This window comes from Athene cunicularia, assembly GCF_003259725.1.
Source record: "Athene cunicularia isolate RWA chromosome 2 unlocalized genomic scaffold, athCun1 chr2_part1, whole genome shotgun sequence".
In the NCBI taxonomy this organism is placed as follows: Eukaryota; Metazoa; Chordata; class Aves; order Strigiformes; family Strigidae; genus Athene; species Athene cunicularia.
In genome coordinates, this window is record NW_020799095.1 from 121,548,271 (window position 1) to 121,555,428 (window position 7,158).

Below are 7,158 nucleotides of genomic sequence, written 5' to 3' on the forward strand. Positions count from 1 at the left end.
GGGGGGGGGGGGAGGGAAATTGAAACTCCCAGCTGTAACTGATCGATTGTGTGATGAAATACAGCTTTTGAGAGAGCAGGAATTTTGCAAAAGTTCAGTGATATGAGTTTCACTAATGTTGAAATAGAAGGCCAGATGATAGTCATCAGATGTCTTTCAGAGGGACTTGTTTTATAGTTTTATATTATACTTCGTGTGAACAAAGTATACTTGAATGAATCTGTTAACATGCAAAAATTATTAACTAACCTACCTTTTTTCTGTTCTATTTTCTACATTTGTTCAGTGACTTTCGAAGTTTGTTACTTTAGTATATGAGCATAATGAACTTTGAGTTAGGGGAATCTTTTCTTAGCTTTATAGATTATCAGAATTAATTTTTGTTGACTCTTAGTTTAAGTTTTAACCTTAAATTTATGATACCGTTGCTTTTTTAAAAGTATTCTGACTCATTACTGCAGGATCACAGTCAGCAAAGTATTTGCTGAATATGGAAAATTAAAACTGTAGATTTAAAACCATAGTTTTAATAAAGTTGAACTAATAAAGCTAAAAATGGAGCAACAAATTTTGAGATTTTAAATATGGAAAAATCCCCTTTAAAACAGCATCTTACTGTGTACCTGAAAACAGTCATGCTGTGTCAGTCGGTATCTGCTCTGTTCTGTTCCTTGGGAGAGAGAAAGAACAATGGATCTCTGTCCCCTGAGTCTTCTGGGACAGGGAATGTCATAAGGGTTATGTTCAGTCACTATGAAGGGTACTGCATGTTGTGTAAAGTAGCATCCCTTTGGTGCTGACTTATTCAAAGTCATACAGTCCTGGACTTTTACCTGCCTTCCTACTTAGTGAATCTGGCAAATACAGCTGGTATCAAGGCGAGAGCATAGGACCATGCAAAGAAAAATGTAGCACAGCATAAACTAGTCAGTTAAAACTATATAGAGAGCTGATATTCTGCTATAGCTGTTGTGGGGCCTTTGAGGGGAAAAAATGCATTTCTGTATGCTTTTATTTCCTTGTTGTGAAATGATACATTAAAACATTTTTCCTGGAAGTGGTGAAGAAAAGGAAATGGTTGACTAGGATTTAAAAACAACAATAGGTCTATTATGCTCATTATTTTACCAGAATAAAAATATTTAGTTTTAAAATAGAATAAAGATATTTTTTTCTCATTTCACAGGATGCCCAAAATACATATATTTCAGAGGGAAACAACCAAAAGTTTGTAGGAGTCACAAGCTTTGTTTGTTGTATAGTTATCCTGGATGAAATAAACGTAAGGTAAGCACACCCCACCCCCCCCACCTCCCCCAATATAAGCCTGTTACACTTGAAAGATTTGTTCGGAATGTCCAGTGGGAACCTGGAAATCGTAATAATTTGTAGTATCGATTGTGTGAAGCTATGCAGCTGGGGCCTCTAGTGAATAGACAGGAATAGACATTTTATTGATTAACTTTTACAGTCATATTTTCAGGACTCTGCTGCAACATAATTTTCACTTCCCAGCTTTGTGCTGCTGCATCATGAAACTTGGATTCTTCTCTCTTAACATTTACCCACCTGAGGGAAACAGTATGGACTTGTCTTTTTTAAGCTGTGCTCTGCAGAAATGCATAACATTTGGCACAGTGAATTCTTCTGAATTTCCCCTCTGCTGTCACAATAAAATGAAAAATCTTCACAAGTGATGTTAGTAAGTAGTGAATAAATTGAACCCTCCCCCACCATATTCTAGATGTTATTTTGTAACATTGTCTTCCTTTGCATTTTCACTTTTATTTTCTAACTGGCTAAGACTGTGGCAGAAGCAACCCCCCCACCTTACATACACAAATTCCAGAAGTGCTTGAAGGAATTTGCCCCATAATGAAATAGGTGCTTTTATTGGTTAATGAAATTGTAAAAGGAGAAGAAGGAATGCTCCCCTGAAAATCTGAAATGAATTATCAGTAAAAATTTACTCGTTTTCAGGAATGACATCTTACATTAAGTAAAATCTGTATAAAAATACTGAGAGGGCAGGATTTATGTAAAATTACTAATCAATAATTTTAAAACTATATGTATAAATACAGAAGTCTTAAGTAGGCAAATCTTAGAAACCATTATTTTTCATTTCTGAAATTATCAATTTCCAGAAAAGAACAAAAATGGCACTGTGCCATCGTGCCAGTAACTGTTGCATATTTGCTGCTTTTTTCAGCATGGGTTATTTTCTGCATTAGGTGCCATTTCTCTTTTATGCATATACATAATTACCAGTGAAAATCCTGATATGTTTTTCTTCATTTAGTGACTTTATTATTAGCTACTTTATGTGTTTGCTTTCACTTGGACCATATTTTTAACATAAGTTTAATAATTACTTTCACAACATAGGCCAAATATTCATCACCATCATCACTGGTGTTAATACGATTTAAACCTCTGTCAGCCCATTATTTTTTCTGTTATGTTAATATTAGCATCTTCTAAATACATTAATGTTTAAGATATTTGTGGTCATGTCCCCTTTTGTCTTTCCCCTCTCATGAGAGACATCACGGTGTGCACCATATGGAGCTATAACTGAGGCAGAAATGCTCCCAGGCATTACAAAAGGTTCACTTTGTTTACTGTTGTCAAACTTATGATGGAATAATTCCTATTTTCTCCTAAAAAAAATCAGGAAAAATGTGGAGAACTTTAAGGTAAGAATTCCACCATCAAAGAAAGAGGAAGAATAGCAGCTTCTCAAGGCCTCCATATCCACTGGACTTGAATAACCTGGAATAAGCAGAAATAGTCTCTATCAGGTAAAGAACTAGAAAATTTGAAGAAGCAGGTAAGGTTTTTTTTATGCAGGAAAAATAATGAGTAAAGTAGTATCAGATCTTAATAGCATTCTCAGTCTTTCAAACATATATGGATGTCATCAGTTTCATGAAACTAATTACACTATAAACATGTGAAAAGCTGCTCACAATTTTGAAAGATTGAAGATGTAAACCGTTTTAAGTATCCCTCATTATTTTATTTTGTAGTTGTGATGCTTTGTTACAGAAGTAGTATATTATGATGTAATCATTACAGAAAATTAGTGGACTGACTCTGTATTTTAATTCAGTTTAATCTAATGGAAATCCAAATGAATATTTGTGTGTGTGTGTGTGTGTGTGTGTGTGTGTGTGTGTGATTTAGTTGAAGAAAGGGGAAATGGTATTCCCTTTTCTGAACATTTTGTGGACATGTTTAAATGAGATCAGAGTAGTAATTCAGTAAGTTTTATATGTTCTAGGTGGATAATCCCCTAAGTGCTCCGGACTCCGTGAACAGCATGTTAACTGCATTGTTAGATTTTATATTTTGTTTCTTTTTCCTTTTGTATTTTGACATATCCATGCTAAGGCTTCTTACAGCTGTGATAACTTTTTCATTATGAATTAAGCAAGGTAAAATTTAAAATTTGTGAGAAGTTAAAAAACTTGAAATATTTTAAATGTTTATCTATATTAAATAAATTAGATACCATATCCAACAAAATTACTCTGAGTGCATTTTTTTTACAGTGCACAAATTTAGGACTGCTTATAGTTCTTGAATTTGATTAGAGAATTCAAAGATTTACCGTGACATAGCTTAAAACCAGTTAGATCCATTACTATATCTGTTTCTCTCAGAGAAATTGAAAAGTCTGAAAATTTTAATAAGATTGTACTGTTTATTTTTATTTTAATGCAGAGGACATAAAGCTATAAACATAAAATGGTAAAGCTCTGGTTAAGAAGTCCACAAACCCTTTGCTTCCTAAATATTACTGGAAAAATGAAGACCTGAAGTAAGTGAAAATTTATGTTTAGTGACTTTCACAGTACCTATGACACAAATACTTAAATAAATAAATTAAATAATAACAATAATATAGGACATGACTGTCCAGGTATAGATATGATCCTGTGCATCTGTGTCTTCCCAGACACTATAGTTACTACTGGGAAAAGCTGAATTGATTGCAGCGGAAATCTACCTGACAGTAAGCATTTGCAGTGGCAGGCAAAATTATTTAAGAAAAGAGAATATAAAATTAAGAAAGACAGATGGACTCATAAGAGTGAAATACAAATAGTCTGAATCAGGATTGATTTCAACATAATGTGGTGGAGGAATCCCCATTTATTGATCAACTTTAAAGCCCATGCACAGCACTTAAAAAGATAAAGTAAGCAAGGTCAGATAATCAAAGCATTTAAATAGTAAAAACAGCAACTGCCACTGTAGACTGCTAAAATAAATCCATAATACAAATTGCTTTAGCAAAAAGTGGATGAGCAGCTGATCTTCCTATTGAACTTTTATACTGTTCAGTGACCACACTGGGAAAAGGATTGGGAGAAATGCCTTGAAGATCAATATTGAGTGAGATGTAGCAGGGATTCATTCTGAACATGAAAGAATTACAAGTATGAGGGTAGAGATCGAGAGGAAATGTTGTCAGGCAAGGACTGTTCTTTCAAAATATCACACATATTATACAAACATGACATCAGTTGATATTCTATTATGATTTCTGAGCACTGAAAACTTATTAAATTAGCAATTTAGTGATTGCAAAACATGAAAATAAGACAGAAAGAACTAACAATTTTAGTTAAATTCCTAAATATTTAGTTAAATTACTAAACTAACTATGAAAATAAGACAGAAAGAACTAAGAATTAGTTAAACTTAATAACTTTTGTCTTCAAAGCAAGAAGACTTTTAAGCATATTAATTAATTTAGTATTTAGTTGAGGCTGGTACTTTCCAGCCATATGCATTTAAAGTCTTTTGCTGAATAAAAATTATAAACCAGAACATTTTATTGTTTTGATTTTGTTTTTGGTTTATCCAGTTCCTTTTTCTGAGGTTGACATACATCTGCAATTAACATGTTTAACACAAACACAATTTCTTCAAATCTGTTCTAAATAGAATTTTCATAGACATTTTTAATGTTTTGTAGAAACTAGAATGATCTATTGCAAGTGCTAAAATTTTCAATTCCTCCTAAACCTTTATAGGCTTGTCATTTTAAAATAGATGTTAAAAAATATGCTATAACTTTCATTTATGCTTTAATTTTTCCAGCACTATTTGAAAAGTATTTATGAGAAAGAAATACTAGATGTAGTAGTACTGCAGTAGCCCATTGTTTCATAGCTATTGTATTCTGTATTCATTCACAGTTTTATTATATCATTGCATGAGAAATACTACATTTTCATGGCCATATTGCCCCCTTTAAATGTAGAATCCTGATTTTATTATTTTTGACTGTGATCTTCATTTCATTTCAGTTTCACTGCCCACCTTATAAAAAAGGTATTATTGCTAGAAAATAATAATTCAAGGTTTGAAGGTATTTGTATTGCAAACAATAAAAAAATAAAAAAAAAGGAAAATAATTAAAACTGGAGTATTTCAGTGAAAAAATTAATAATTTTTTGTAACTAAAGACAGTATTCATGTTTTCTTTGAAGGCATTATTTAACAAAATATATTAGAGGAACTGAATCCCAAAATCATAAAGTTTGTTACTGTAACAAAGTTGGTAACTGTAAAGTTGGTAACTGTATAATACACCTTCTCATAACCAATAATTATTTATAACTAATATGGGCTCCATATATGCTGTATGAATTGCTGATTACAGCAATTTCAATGATAAAATTTTGAAACAATATTCATAGTTGTCAGAAAAAGGTCAGCTTATTTGCATTCATTAGGAACTTGGGCAGCCATACAGCATTCTTTTCCTTTGGGATGCTTACAGTTATTGATTTGTATACGGCTGTAGGAAAAATTAATTAGAATTATATTTCACTTACCACTGGAGGCTGTGTAAAAATAATTATAATAACAAGAAAGTTCTACATCAAAAAAAAAATTAGAGCCAGAAAATTAAATAATTGTCATTTTTAAAAATTAAAATTGTTAGATTTAGCTTATTTCAAATAATCTCTTTTGAAGAGCCTGAGGAAATCTCTTAGAGGACTTTTGCTAATACTCAACAGTACTCTTATTTGCACAAAAATGCTTAGGCACCTACATAAATGTGATATAAAGTATTCAAAACTGTTCTATTTAGGAGTGATCTTTAAAAATGCTTATAAACCCAGAAAGCATTTAATCGTATGCTTAACTTTCCTTATGTAGTGAACTATTCTTGTATAACTGTATAATTACTAACTTCAAAATTTAAGTTAAGCATATGAATAATCCTGTCCTACTAAATAACTTACATCTGTAGTTATCAAAGACCTTTCAAGACCAAGAGCTATACAAAGTAGAACGGAAATATTACAGCCATTGCTGACTGCTAGCTTCTTAGGTCTGAAAAATGTGAGTAGTGTCTTAAAAAAAGTCTATGTGGGAACCATGCCAACAATGTGGGACCGGGAAAAAGGAAATTGTCAGACTGAGACAAAATTTTGTAGAAATGGAGAGAGGTGGAGAACTTAAGGTTTACACATAGCAATGATGCTCAGATGGTATGCATTCATGTATTTGAAATTCTGTTTGTATTATATTGAGATATACTGTACATGATTAGTGCATATTTCTGTGAACTTTTAACACTTCAAATGGATTAAAATGTCTTATTTTGATCATATCCATATTGTTCACTGTGATAAGATTAGGTCCTGAGTCATTAAAAAATATTTGGCTTATTTCCATTACATTCAAGCATGTTTTAAGTGGAAAAATATAGAATACAGTTTTCCATATTGTGCATATATAACACATGTTTGAGATTAATCAAATCATAGTCACCTCTAATTAACAGCAGAGAGCAATTCCAACATGGGACAGAGCCAGATGACAAAGAAATGAAGCATATATTTAAAAGATGCAGCATACCAAGGAAAGAAAAATAGGTTATGACTGCTTTAAGAATACTGAAAAGTTTTTAAACCTGTGGTTCTGTGCCTGTGATTAATACAAGCTGACAAGTAGCCTAAATTCTGGGGTTTTTTATGTTTTCTAACTTGGATCAAATTATTCAGAGCCAAACAGTTGTGTAGGTAAATATCAAGTATTCTTTCAAACTTAATCTTTTTCTCTTCACCCTCCATGATTACTAGATTAAAAAAAAAAAAAAAAAAAAAAAAAAAAAAAAAAAAAAAAAAA